This window comes from Xenopus tropicalis, chromosome 1 (assembly GCF_000004195.4).
Source record: "Xenopus tropicalis strain Nigerian chromosome 1, UCB_Xtro_10.0, whole genome shotgun sequence".
NCBI classification, from domain to species: domain Eukaryota; kingdom Metazoa; phylum Chordata; class Amphibia; order Anura; family Pipidae; genus Xenopus; species Xenopus tropicalis.
The window spans coordinates 72555170-72570087 of record NC_030677.2 but is presented as its reverse complement, the minus strand read 5'-3'; positions in this window follow the sequence as shown (position 1 = coordinate 72570087).

The following is a 14918-nucleotide window of genomic DNA, read 5'->3' as shown; positions in this document are numbered from 1 at the left end:
TTGCGTATGAACCATAACTGTGCTTGCATGCGACCTATATACCGACTAGCTGTTACCTTTTGTATATCCCTTGCTTTTTCTTTCTATAAAGCATAGATATATTTTCTACAATGCATTTACTTCAAAGGTGCTTTTACGGCAGGATTTTCTAACCTGCCCAATAGTAGCCAGATATCAGTTGATCATAAGGGTTCTGGCACACAGGGGAGATTAGTCGCCCACGACAAAACTCCCTGCTCGCGGGCGACTAATCTCCCCGAGTTGCCATGACCCGCCATCCCGCCGGCGAACATGTAAGTCGCCGGCGGGATGGCACACGCGGCGGGGCGATTTGCGCGAAATCGCGCTGCCGCGTCTGCCATCCCGCCGGCGACTTACATGTTTGCCGGTGGGATGGCAGGGGGAAGGCAACTCGGGGAGATTAGTCGCCCGCGAACAGGGAGTTTTGCTGCGGGTGACTAATCTCCCCGTGTGCCAGAGCCCTTTATGGTGGCCTGTGTAGACGTGGGGATTGTACCAATTCAGCATGCTGATGCAGTCCTATTTACCACTTCTACCCTTACCTACCTATTTACCTGGGGGCACATTTACTAATCCACGAATCCAAATCACGAATGGGAAAAAATCGTATTGGAAACGAAAATTTCGGAAGATCGCAAATATCACGAAAATGCTTACGAAAAAATCGTATTAGTCACGATAATATCGTATTGATGATCCGAAAGTCACAAAATTTTCGGACCAAACAATTGTAAACAGCGGTAAAACCTTTTCCGATTTTTTCATGCAAACGTCCGAAAAAGTAGTGCGGCGTACGAAAAAGTCGTGCGCCATGCGAAAAAGTCGTGCGGACGCCCGAAAAAATCGACGAAAATACGCTCGGAGTGTTCGCATGAATGCTCAAGCGTTCGTGCTTTTACAAATGTGCCCCCTAGTGTAACTCTATTTTGGCTGATAACAGGCAATGTTCAGCAATGATGTTCCGGCCGGCCTGTTACCCCGGTTGAGTTCGGGCCCATCTCCGCACATCACTTGCGAGTCGTGGGCAGGTTTGGGTTTAGCTCTTCTGCACACATTCCCCACCTACGACTTGAGTTCTGGTTGCCTCTTCTGGCTTCTGAATTTATAGGCATGCTCTTGCCCACCGCCTCTTTTGTGACATCATTGCGGGTCTATAAATACCAGGTCGAGTAGGGTTGGGAGCGGGTGGGTTAGTATTGAGGTTTTTCTTGACCCATACAGCACTAATGTCCAGCTAGTGCAGAGCACAGGGTATATGTGACTAACATACAGGATGGGCCTTTACTATAGCAAAGATTGTTAATGAGAGGCATTACTAAACTACACCTCTCCACTGCCAGATTTAGTGCAAATAAGAATAGGACTCCAGAGGTTCTTTTAATAACTGGAGCTTTATTGTCCAAATACAGCAATGAGGTAGTACAGCAGAATATCAGGTGCAGTCAATAAAAATGCAGAGTGTTGGGAGTCTAGGGGGAGGCAGGGCCCATTTTATAACCCAAGCAGAGGGTCCACCACTCCAGCCTTACTCGCCCATCCCCCCATCTAAGGGCCTACTGCTCCCAATGAATACCAGTGCCAGTGCAAATAATTATTGCATTCCACTGCTTCACCATGCATCCTGCCGGTGGGCTCGACGGGTGGGGCCAAACATGACCAGGGCCAATGGAATTGGTCCCTGGGTTACTACAGAGAAAGCAGACCCTGCGGGTGCAGGGGGGCCCAGAGGAGTAGAGCGTCTAGTAAGGCCTTAATTAATGAGCAATTTCAATATATCTTGGTTGAATAGCTCAACTTACTCATGTTTTGGAATCCTAAACTAAATTTGCTGGGGGGCCAATTACAGTTAAAGCAATACAGTCATGGGAAAACATGTTTTTTTTTCAAAACACATAAGTTAATAGAGCTTCTCCAGCAGAATCCTGCATTGAAATCTGTTTTTTAAAAATACATTTTTTATTTAATTTTGAAATTTCACATGGCTAGCCAAAATCTTCATTTCCCAGGGTTCTACAATCATGTGACCTGTGCTCTGATAAACGTCACATTTTACTGCTGAGCAGCAAGTTGAAGTGATATCACCCCCCTCCCAGCAGCCGATTAGCAGAACAATGGGATGGTAGCAAGATAGCAGCTCCCAGTAGATATCAGAATAGCACTCAATAGTAAGAAATCCAAGTCCAGCTTGGGACTCCAGTTAGGGCTCTGGCACACGGGGGAGATTAGTCGCCCGCGATAAAACTCCCTGTTCGCGGGCGACTAATCTCCCCGAGTTGCCTACCCCTGCCATCCCACCGGCGAACATGTAAGTCGCCGGCGGGATGGCAGACGCGGCGGGGCAATTTCAGGGAATCGCCGAAAAAGACTCGCGAGTCTTTTTCGGCGATTTGCGCGAAATCGCGCCGCCGCGTCTGCCATCCCGCTGGCGACTTACATGTTCGCCGGTGGGATGGCAGGGGTAGGCAACTCGTGGGAGATTAGTCGCCCGCGAACAGGGAGTTTTATCGCGGGCGACTAATCTCCCCCGTGTGCCAGAGCCCTTAGGGCTCTGGTACACGGGGAGATTAGCCGCCCGCAACAAATCTCCCTGTTCGCGGGCGACTTATCTCCCTGAAATTGGCATAAGCGGCGCCGCGATTTCCCTTGTCGCGGGGGATTAATCTCCCCGTGTGCCAGAGCCCTTACATGGGAGTAGGAGAAACAATAGGTTACCTGAAAGCAATTCTGATGTGTAGCACTGGCTCCTTTTGAAAGCTCAGACCCAGGCTCAATGCACTGAGATGGCTGCCTACACACCATTACAACTAAAAAAAAATACATTTGTTGAATCACGAATAACATTTTAAATGGTAGAGAGAATTATTTGCTATGTAAACAGTGTAATTTAGAAGTAAAAAGTACACCATAAAAATCATGACAGTATCTCTTTAAGTCAATGGCTTTACAGTATTATACTTTATGTTTATAGGCAAATTTCAGCTATGCAACCCACACAATTCAATTTGATTGGTCTTGCCAAAGTGCACAATGCGCCACCTCTTTTGTGATTTGATATGTCATATCATCTGGTCAAATATCAGTGGGTGGGTGTTACCACTGTGCTAGTCTTTGGTCAAATGTAATTTACATAAAGTAAATATAATCTTAATATAATCTTTACAACAGTACCACAAAAAAGTATGTTTGTGTTTTTTTTTCTTTTATATTCTGTAACCAGTAATGGTATCCAGCAACTTTACAAAATAATAATGTAACCCTTTAGAAAGTATTTTATAACAAATTGAATTTATCTATTAAATAAATATATTAGACCCCGGGTACATATCTAAACAGAACATACTGCTTGGGTACTGGAGTCCTATTTAATCAATAGTATACTTAAACTGACCGGTCATGTAGTGATATTTTGAAAAGGAGTCAGGTTCCTTCTAATTCCATATTCAATATACTCTCCAGTGAGATGGAGCAGCAGGCAGCCAGGACAACACTGAGTTCATAAACCGTTTACCCATAAATATTTATGCCAGACAACGATAACTTGTCCTGTTCAGACTGATCATGTTCCCTCAGGTTTTCTTCAGTTCACCCTTTGTGATGTTGGATGCATCTTACCATGACATGCCCTGTATACTTCTAAATACACCAGTATTCAGTTCTTAGAACCTTCAGTTGGAAGCATGCTGTGTTGCAAGTCCTCATCCCACTTCTCCTAATTCAGTGCATTGGGTTCTTGGTTTCAGTGCTCAAACAGGTAAAGCCATGGATTCTGTGTCCCATTTAGGGCAAACGTTATTGCATAGATAAAGGAGAAATCCAGATCTATTGAAGCGTTTAGAGCACTGTCCAGAAATGTTACTTATGTCAAAACTCTATTATACTGTTACTGCAAACAGTAAATAAATGACAAATAATAATATCAAGGATATATGAATATCCCCCAGTGGGCAAGTATATATAGGGAATATAGAGGCACACATAGAAAGAGTATTGCATTATAACACAAAAAAGGTAGAAGAGCCAGATCTCCCTAAAATGGCTAGCATTATATATTTTGAAGGCACACTGAGGGTGCCAGTCTCAACAGGTGCACAACATGAGAACCTCATCAAAAGAGTGTCCTCACATCAGAGATCCCCAACCTTTTTTACCCGTGAGCCACATTCAAATGTAAAAAGAGTCAGGGAGCAACACATGCATAAAAAGTTTCTGGGGATGCCAAATATGGGCTATAAATGGCTATTTGGTAGCCCCTAAGTGGACTGCCAGCCTATAGGAGGTTTATCAGTATACCTGTTTTTTATGCAACCAAAACTTGCCTCCAAGCCGAGAATTCAAAAATAAGAACCTGTTTTGAGGCCACTGAGAGCAACATCCAAGGGGCTGGGGAGCAAAATGTTGCTCACGAACCACTTGTTGGGGATCACTGCCTCACATCAACATTGGCTGCACAGTAATATGATGGGTGGATGGACACAAACATACCATGTAAGAAAAGAACAAATTCTGGCAATTAAAGGGCAACTGTAGTCTCTTCAAATGTATTCATCAAGCAATTGGCAATTAATCCATGTGTAAAGTGCACATTACACCTGTTTTTTGTGCACTTTTCTCCCCTGACCTCTCTTATGTTTGGTGTATATTTATAGTCAAATTAACATAAAACCCTAATCATTAATTAAAATCCTTGTATTAGGGCAAAGAGCTGCAGCCCTGTGCTTGGCAAGTTACAGTACCTCATCCTAAATTCCGGGTTCTGAGACTTTCTGTAGACTTTCTTTTTCTCCTGTGCGTCTCTTTAATGTCATTATTTTTCTGCTATTACTTTTTTAGTTGTGGAGAATGGAAATTGTGGTTCATAAACAGCTGGTGTGCCAAATGCTGTCAGCTGGCAGGGCATACATTGAAGGAGTACCCAAGTGTACTGGGAGGAAATCCTTGACTAGTGATGAGCGAATCTGTCTCATTTAGCTCCAAAAAATTGCGAGTCTTTCAAAAGATTTGCGAAACGGGGAAAATGCTGCATGTCAAAAAAATATTGCCGTGCACGACAATACGTTTGACACAATTCTTTTTGACGCAAGAGACAATTCTTTTGATGAGAGAGACAGTTCTTTTTGGCACAAGACAATTGTTTTGACATGCTACAATTCTTTTGACGAGCAAGAGAAATTCTTTTTATGCTCATGCCAATTTTTGGATGCGCACCAAATTTTCACTGAAAATCCATGCCTGCCGAATTTTTTTGACCCATCACTAGCTTTGACTACAGTATTGTTGCTTTTAAGCATTCAAACTCTTTCCTTTTTAGCTTTATTTGTTGCATTGATGTTTCATGTCATGAAAAGTGTAGAAATGTGTGTACTACTGAGTTACAGAATTTTCCAACGGCAGATATAAATATAGTTTATTATGCGTGTATATTCCTTGCATACCAGAAAATGTTTTGTATATTGGGAAGAAAATAATGCAGAATGATAACCCTTCCTGTACAGACTTTAATGCACTGTAAAACCCAGGGAAGATTATTTTCATGATTCAAGTCCATAAAATGTGCAAAGCAGATTTTCCCTATTGAAAAGAGATTTTTTTTTCCCATGACACACACACATAATTTGAACGGCTCCCATGTGGATCTCTGACTGGTTTTACTGGCTCTAGGGTGCACATAGAGGAGCTTATAAAGAATTGTAATGCAGTGGGTTACTTTGGCAACTCCTCCAGGAACTGTCTGCTGTGTATACAGCCCTCAGCAGGAGAGACTTATTGCAGCCAGAGAATTGTGTTGCTAAACAACTTGAGCAATCACAAAACAAATGACAAGTGTATTTAAAGGGATACTGTCTTCAAGATAAAAAAGGGCTTTATTTGTTCCTGTAATGTAAAGTTGTGTAGTTTGTGGAAAATTTCATACATTAGTTATAAAAAAATGAAAATATGTTTTTGTGCAATAGAACAATAATATAATATCATAATCTGAAAGAGGGTTTTGCATGTCTCATTTGAAGATCAACGATCACCTGTATCTCAGCACTGTCCCCTCTATGTCTCTAATAGTCTAATTATTTAGTATACTATACATTATATGGCAGGGTCGGACCGGGACACCGGGAAAAATCCCGGTGGGCCCTGGTGGCCCAGACCTGATCCTTGCCGGCTCTCCCCATGCCTGACTGCGGCGGCGCGGGCACCTGCAGGGCCCCTGGGGCGGGACCCCCGGTGGGCCCTTCATCCCCCAGTCCGACCCTGGACACCCCCTTCTAATGATTGGAATTTGCCATTTAAGGGAAAACTATACCCCCAGAATGAATATTTAACCAACAGATTATTATTTGAAAGTGACTTATTAAACAATTTTGCCAAACTGGAATATATAAATATATCCATAAATATTGCCCTTTTTCATCCTTTCCCTTGATCCACCATTTAGTGATGTGCTGTGTGCTCCCTCAGAGATCACATGGCCAGAAATAATGCAACTTTAACTGTAACAGGAAGAAGAGTGGAAGCAAAAGACAGAACTCTGTCCATTAATTGGCTGATGTGACATAGCATGTATGTGTTCCTTGGCTTGTTTGTGTGCACTGTGAATCCAATGATCCCAGGAGACGGCCCTTAATTTAATTTAATTCTTAAAATGGCTTTTTTTTATTTAGGAGTACCCAATAGCACATACTACTAAAATAGTATATTTTATGAAAATGGTTTATTGAAATGAAGCAGGGATTTACATATGAGCTTGTTTATGCAATTTATTTTTATAGAGACCTACACTGTTTGGGGGTATAGTTACCCTTTAAGCCACACCTATTACTGATACAGGTGTCACTACATCATACAATGACAACTGTATGATTGTACATCAGTCTCAACAATTCTGCACTTCATACTTTGTGGCAACAATGTAGGAAAGGCCCTTGCATGTTTAGGCAGAATATTACCCCATGGACAAAGTAAGGTCCATACAGAATTGGTTTTGTAGGAATAGTAGAATTTGTCCGGCTGTGGGGTAAAATGGAACACCAATGCAGGTCAGGCTTGATTGCCCTACATAACTGCATAAATAACCTTTTACATATGAATGGAATCCAATTTCAACAACAAATTTTTCAACATTGAGTAGAAAGCCTTCCCAAAAGAGTAGAAGAGCAACAAAGAGAAGATGCACAAACCCCTCTCTCACTGCCTAGGAACCTATACAACTTGTGTATCAAGCAAAGAGAAGCTGGACAGGGGCAAACTCCACTGACCAGCACCAAAACATAAGGTAAATTCCATTTCACTGCCCCTAATGAACTGACTGACTGACTGACTTATTAGCACATTAATTATTAATTCTAACTATTTGTACTACTTATTATAGAGTACGGTCAGCTGTTTATTGGGATCTCTTTACTAAATTACATGAACTCTTCAGCATGGTATTGAGTAGTTATTGGGCCCCACAGCAGCACCATTGAACCCCTACACTTACACAATTTTTGTAACTTATAGAAAAACCTATGTTACTTTCAAATAAACTTATGTTACTTACGTATGAACTCCACTGGCCCCACTACTGTTTCTGATGGTGGCCCTGTTTCTACATAACCCCAACTGAATGAGCTTATGTCAAAAAGTGGAGTATATTTCCTTTTAAAGTATTTAGTGAGACCCATTGTGATAAAAAATACCTGAAACCGATGGCAGGCACATTACACTGAATGAGAGTAGCTTTGCCTTGGTGTTCCATAACAAGGACAGCAAAAGAAAGCTGCCTTTCACTTTTAAAGTGATACTTTATACCTTGTATAGAAGCCAGCTTAGATCCCATTCCATTGTTCTGATCACTGAGCTTCTGCCTGAGCAGAGAGTAGGGATCAAATACTTTGTGCTAATACATTTAGAAAGGTAAAAAACCAAAGGTACATTAATTTAATTATCTCAGCACTCTCATTAAAAATCACAGTGACCAAAATAGTTTACCTGTCTGCAGCAGCTTCTGAATGACAAAGCTATGTTATAAAAAGCATGGTCATATACAGTTTTATTGAACCTTATTATATCATACACAAAATGCAAAAAAGAAGTATTCTTAGTTGTGAAGATTATTGTCATAGAAATTACTATTATTTGACAATTATAAAGAACCAACATATTTTTCAGTGCAGTAAAACATTGTGTCATATCTGTACATACACTATACATACATCTATGGACTCCATTTATGTAATACCATTCTCAAGCATATAGGCCATTCTCTGGGAATATTCATTTTGGTGCCATAGAAGAATAACAAAGGTGCTACAGTTTGCTACAGGTCTAGTTACCTACAGCAACCAATCAAAACAAAGCATTACATGGTCACCTATGTGAAAGCAAACATCTGATGTGGCTGACTAGACCTGGGCCATTTATTACATTACCCTATATGCTTCTCATTGAGGGGGCTTTTTTTCACCTCCACCCATACATTTGTTACTGTTCTGCATCCCAACCTGAAGTCATTGAATGATAACAAACTGGTTTACGTTTAAGTTAACCTTTAGTATTTTATAAAATGGCCAATTCTAACCAACTTTTTGAATTTTATTTGTTTATTTGTTATAGTTTTTAAATTATTTCCCTTCTTTTTCCAACTCTTTGCAGTTTTTTTTTCACTGGCCCCAGCAGCAAAGAAACTATTGCTCTGCGAGGCTACACTTTTATTGTTATTGCTATGTTTTATTACTTATGTTTCTATTGAGCTCTCCTACTATTCATATTCCAGTATCTCATTTAAACCACTCCCTGGTTGCTAAGGTAACCTGAACCCCAGCAACCAAATAGCTGCTGAAACTCCAAATTGGAGAGCTCCTGAACTGAAAATGAAATAACTAAAAAAAAACACAAATAATAAAAAATGAAGACCAACTGCAAATTGCCTCAGAATATCACTCTCTATATCATACTAAAAGTTACCTCAATGTTGAACAACCCCTTTAAGGGGGTCATTTACTAATGCTCTGTTTTTTAAGTTCAGGTTTTTTTGTGTCCATTTTACAATAGGAAGATCTTTTTTTTGCTTCGTGATTTTAGAGGTTTTTGACCCTGGCTTTTGTGCGACAGTACAAAAAAGTCACGGTTATCATGCAACAAATCAAAAGAGTCCTGTTTTTTGTATTATTTAGGGCTCTGGCACACGGGGAGATTAGTCGCCTGCGACAAATCTCCCTGTTCGCGGGCGACTAATCTCCCCGAATTGCCATCCCACCGGCGATGTACATTATCGCCGGTGGGATGGCAACTGATGGCAACTTGGGGAGATTAGTCACCCGCGAACAGGGAGATTTGTCGCGGGCGACTAATCTCCCCGTGTGCCAGAGCCCTTAGTAAATGGCTGGCACTCATGGAAATAGATTTAGGTATGGTTTTAAAAAAAGATAAAACTATGAAAATCTGAATTTTATTAACCCTTTAAGTGCCAGCCGAATTCGTCATTTCGGTTCCCCCCAGTGCCAGACGTTTTTTAAGCATTTTGTACTCATTCACTTTAACAATGTTTTTTGGTAGGAAAACCTCCATGAAACTAGGGAAATTATATATCGTTTTTTTCGTCACTAATTGGGCTTCGACATACATACCAAATTTTATAACTTTTCTGGAGATATGATGTGTATTTTGGGTGAATTATGTAAAAAAAAAATAAAATTATGAAAAATTTCTGTATATTTTGAGTTTTTTTTCCATAGAAAAGTTAATTTTACAAACTTTTTTTTGTTGTTTGTAAAAGCCCTGATACTCCCAAGTCCAACGATACCAAATATGTGGTGGTACCCCACAGTTCCTGTCCAGAAGTAACCCCCAAACTAAAGCAATACTTAGTACAATATCACACCAGAACAAAGCGGAAAAGCGCTTGTAACAGTTGATGCAGCATAACTTATATGTAAATCTAAAATATCCCCTCATGTTTGGTATCTTTAGAAACTACAGACCTTCAGGTTTCTAGGTGCAATGTAGTTTTCACTAAAAAGCCAAATACCTTTTGTCAGTGCATTGTGAAATTTGGAAGTTTTTTTGACATTTTTTTTTTTTTCTAAAACGTAAACTTGGACGCATGATCAAATGTGGATTTGACAAAAAAAAATCTCATAAAAATTTTCTAACAAAGGCAAATTTGAAAGACAAATTTCTACTGAATAAAATGATGCCCCATATGTATGGGTGCACATAAAGACATGGGCACCAAACACTCCAAAGCAGGGGCAATGCACAAGGGCAATTACAGCTAAAAATGTGGGTGCTGTGCTCTATGTGCACTACCTGCAGTTTTTCAGTGTTAACCCCCCCTACTTGTGAAATAACCCCCACAAACTATATATTTCTGAAAAGTGCACACCTTCAGCTATTCAGAGACACCACTCTTCTCTTTCTACATAGAAAATTGTGGCCGCAGTCCCTTGCAGAAGTCAGCGCTTTGGTCAGAAATCGAGGAAAAAACTGATAAAAAACCTAGATTTCTCCCCAAAATCTCCATGGCAACTACCAAAAACTTACTAAACATCAATCTGCAAGTTCCCCTGAATAAAACAATACCCCATATGTATGGGTGCACATAAAGACGTGGCCACCAAATGCCCCAAAACAGGGGCAATGCATAAGGGCAATTTCAGTTGATATTTTGGGGGCTGCGCTCTATGTGCACTTCCTGCAGTTTTTCAGTGTTAACCCCCCCTACCTGTAAAATAACCCCCACAAACTATATATTTCTGAAAAGTGTACACCTTCAGCTATTCAGAGACACCACTCTCCTCTTTCTACATGGAAAATTGTGGCCGCAGTCCCTTGCAGAAGTCAGCGCATTGGTCAGAAATCAAGGAAAAACCAGATACAAACCTAGATTTCTCCCCAAAATCTCCATGGCAACTACCAAAAACTTACTAAACATCAATCTGCAAGTTCCCCTGAATAAAACGATACCCCATATGTATGGGTACACATAAAGACGTGGCCACCAAATGCCCCAAAACAGGGGCAATGCATAAGGGCAATTTCAGTTGAAATTTTGGGGGCTGCGCTCTATGTGCACTTCCTGCAGTTTTTCAGTGTTAACCCCCCCTACCTGTAAAATAACCCCCACAAACTATATATTTCTGAAAAGTGCACACCTTCAGCTATTCAGAGACACCACTCTCCTCTTTCTACATGGAAAATTGTGGCCGCAGTCCCTTGCAGAAGTCAGCGCATTGGTCAGAAATCAAGGAAAAAACAGACACAAACCTAGATTTCTCCCCAAAATCTCCATGGCAACTACCAAAAACTTACTAAACATCAATCTGCAAGTTCCCCTGAATAAAACGATACCCCATATGTATGGGTACACATAAAGACGTGGCCACCAAATGCCCCAAAACAGGGGCAATGCATAAGGGCAATTTCAGTTGAAATTTTGGGGGCTGCGCTCTATGTGCACTTCCTGCAGTTTTTCAGTGTTAACCCCCCCTACCTGTAAAATAACCACCACAAACTATATATTTCTGAAAAGTGCACACCTTCAGCTATTCAGAGACACCACTCTCCTCTTTCTACATGGAAAATTGTGGCCGCAGTCCCTTGCAGAAGTCAGCGCATTGGTCAGAAATCAAGGAAAAAACAGACACAAACCTAGATTTCTCCCCAAAATCTCCATGGCAACTACCAAAAACTTACTAAACATCAATCTGCAAGTTCCCCTGAATAAAACGATACCCCATATGTATGGGTACACATAAAGACGTGGCCACCAAATGCCCCAAAACAGGGGCAATGCATAAGGGCAATTTCAGTTGAAATTTTGGGGGCTGCGCTCTATGTGCACTTCCTGCAGTTTTTCAGTGTTAACCCCCCCTACCTGTAAAATAACCCCCGCAAACTATATATTTCCAAAAAGTGCACACCTTCAGCTATTCAGAGACACCACTCTTCTCTTTCTACATGGAAAATTGTGGCCACAGTCCCTTGCAGAAGTCAGCGCATTGGTCAGAAATCAAGGAAAAACCAGATACAAACCTAGATTTCTCCCCAAAATCTCCATGGCAACTACCAAAAACTTACTAAACATCAATCTGCAAGTTCCCCTGAATAAAACGATACCCCATATGTATGGGTACACATAAAGACGTGGCCACCAAATGCCCCAAAACAGGGGCAATGCATAAGGGCAATTTCAGTTGAAATTTTGGGGGCTGTGCTCTATGTGCACTTCCTGCAGTTTTTCAGTGTTAACCCCCCCTACCTGTAAAATAACCCCCACAAACTATATATTTCTGAAAAGTGCACACCTTCAGCTATTCAGAGACACCACTCTCCTCTTTCTACATGGAAAATTGTGGCCGCAGTCCCTTGCAGAAGTAAGCGCATCGTTCAGAAATCAAGGAAAAACCAGATACAAACCTAGATTTCTCCCCAAAATCTCCATGGCAACTACCAAAAACTTACTAAACATCAATCTGCAAGTTCCCCTGAATAAAACGATACCCCATATGTATGGGTACACATAAAGACGTGTCCACCAAATGCCCCCAAACAGGGGCAATGCATAAGGGGGGGGCTGTGCTCTACCTGCAGTTATTTAGTCTAAACACCCCCATACCTGTGAAATAACCCCCACAAACTATATATTTCCAAAAAGTGCACACCTTCAGCTATTCAGAGACACCACTCTTCTCTTTCTACATGGAAAATTGTGGCCACAGTCCCTTGCAGAAGTCAGCGCTTTGGTCAGAAATCAAGGAAAAACCAGATACAAACCTAGATTTCTCCCCAAAATCTCCATGGCAACTACCAAAAACTTACTAACCATTAATCTGCAAGTTCCCCTGAATAAAACGATACCCCATATGTATGGGTGCACATAAAGACGTGGCCACCAAATGCCCCAAAACAGGGGCAATGCATAAGGGCAATTTCAGTTGAAATTTTGGGGGTTGCGCTCTATGTGCACTACCTGCAGTTTTTCAGTGTTAACCCCCCCTACCTGTGAAATAACCCCCACAATCTATATATTTACGAAAAGTGCACACCTTCAGCTATTCAGAGACACCACTCTTCTCTTTCTACATGGAAAATTGTGGCCGCAGTCCCTTGCAGAAGTCAGCGCTTTGGTCAGAAATCAAGGAAAAACCAGATACAAACCTAGATTTTGGTCAGAAATCAAGGAAAAACCAGATAAAAAACCTAGATTTCTCCCCAAAATCTCCATGGCAACTACCAAAAACTTACTAAACCTCAATTTGCAAGTTCCCCTGAATAAAACGATACCCCATATGTATGGGTGCACATAAAGACGTGGCCACCAAATGCCCCCTAACAGGGGCAATGCATAACGGGGGGCTTTGCTCTACCTGCAGTTATTTAGTCTAAACACCCCCATACCTGTGAAATAACCCCCGCAAACTATATATTTCCAAAAAGTGCACACCTTCAGCTATTCAGAGACACCACTCTTCTCTTTCTACATGGAAAATTGTGGCCGCAGTCCCTTGCAGAAGTCAGCGCTTTGGTCAGAAATCAAGGAAAAACCAGATACAAACCTAGATTTTGGTCAGAAATCAAGGAAAAACCAGATAAAAAAACCTAGATTTCTCCCCAAAATCTCCATGGCAACTACCAAAAACTTACTAAACCTCAATTTGCAAGTTCCCCTGAATAAAACGATACCCCATATGTATGGGTGCACATAAAGACGTGGCCACCAAATGCCCCCAAACAGGGGCAATGCATAAGGGGGGGCTTTGCTCTACCTGCAGTTTTTCAGTGTTAACCCCCCCTACCTGTGAAATAACCCCCACAATCATATATTTACGAAAAGTGCACACCTTCAGCTATTCAGAGACACCACTCTTCTCTTTCTACATGGAAAATTGTGGCCGCAGTCCCTTGCAGAAGTCAGCGCATTGGTCAGAAATCAAGGAAAAACCAGATAAAAAACCTAGATTTCTCCCCAAAATCTCCATGGCAACTACCAAAAACTTACTAAACCTCAATTTGCAAGTTCCCCTGAATAAAACGATACCCCATATGTATGGGTGCACATAAAGACGTGGCCACCAAATGCCCCAAAACAGGGGCAATGCATAAGGGCAATTTCAGTTGAAATTTTGGGGGCTGCGCTCTATGTGCACTACCTGCAGTTTTTCAGTGTTAACCCCCCCTACCTGTGAAATAACCCCCACAATCTATATATTTACGAAAAGTGCACACCTTCAGCTATTCAGAGACACCACTCTTCTCTTTCTACATGGAAAATTGTGGCCGCAGTCCCTTGCAGAAGTCAGCGCTTTGGTCAGAAATCAAGGAAAAACCAGATACAAACCTAGATTTTGGTCAGAAATCAAGGAAAAACCAGATAAAAAACCTAGATTTCTCCCCAAAATCTCCATGGCAACTACCAAAAACTTACTAAACCTCAATTTGCAAGTTCCCCTGAATAAAACGATACCCCATATGTATGGGTGCACATAAAGACGTGGCCACCAAATGCCCCCTAACAGGGGCAATGCATAACGGGGGGCTTTGCTCTACCTGCAGTTATTTAGTCTAAACACCCCCATACCTGTGAAATAACCCCCGCAAACTATATATTTCCAAAAAGTGCACACCTTCAGCTATTCAGAGACACCACTCTTCTCTTTCTACATGGAAAATTGTGGCCGCAGTCCCTTGCAGAAGTCACGCTTTGGTCAGAAATCAAGGAAAAACCAGATACAAACCTAGATTTCTCCCCAAAATCTCCATGGCAACTACCAAAAACTTACTAACCATAAATCTGCAAGTTTCCCTGAATAAAACGATACCCCATATGCACATAAGTACATGGCCGCCAAACCTGAAAATGCATAATATTGGGGCTGCACTCTATGCACCCCTTTTTTTTTTGCCTGCACCCGAATGAATGGAAT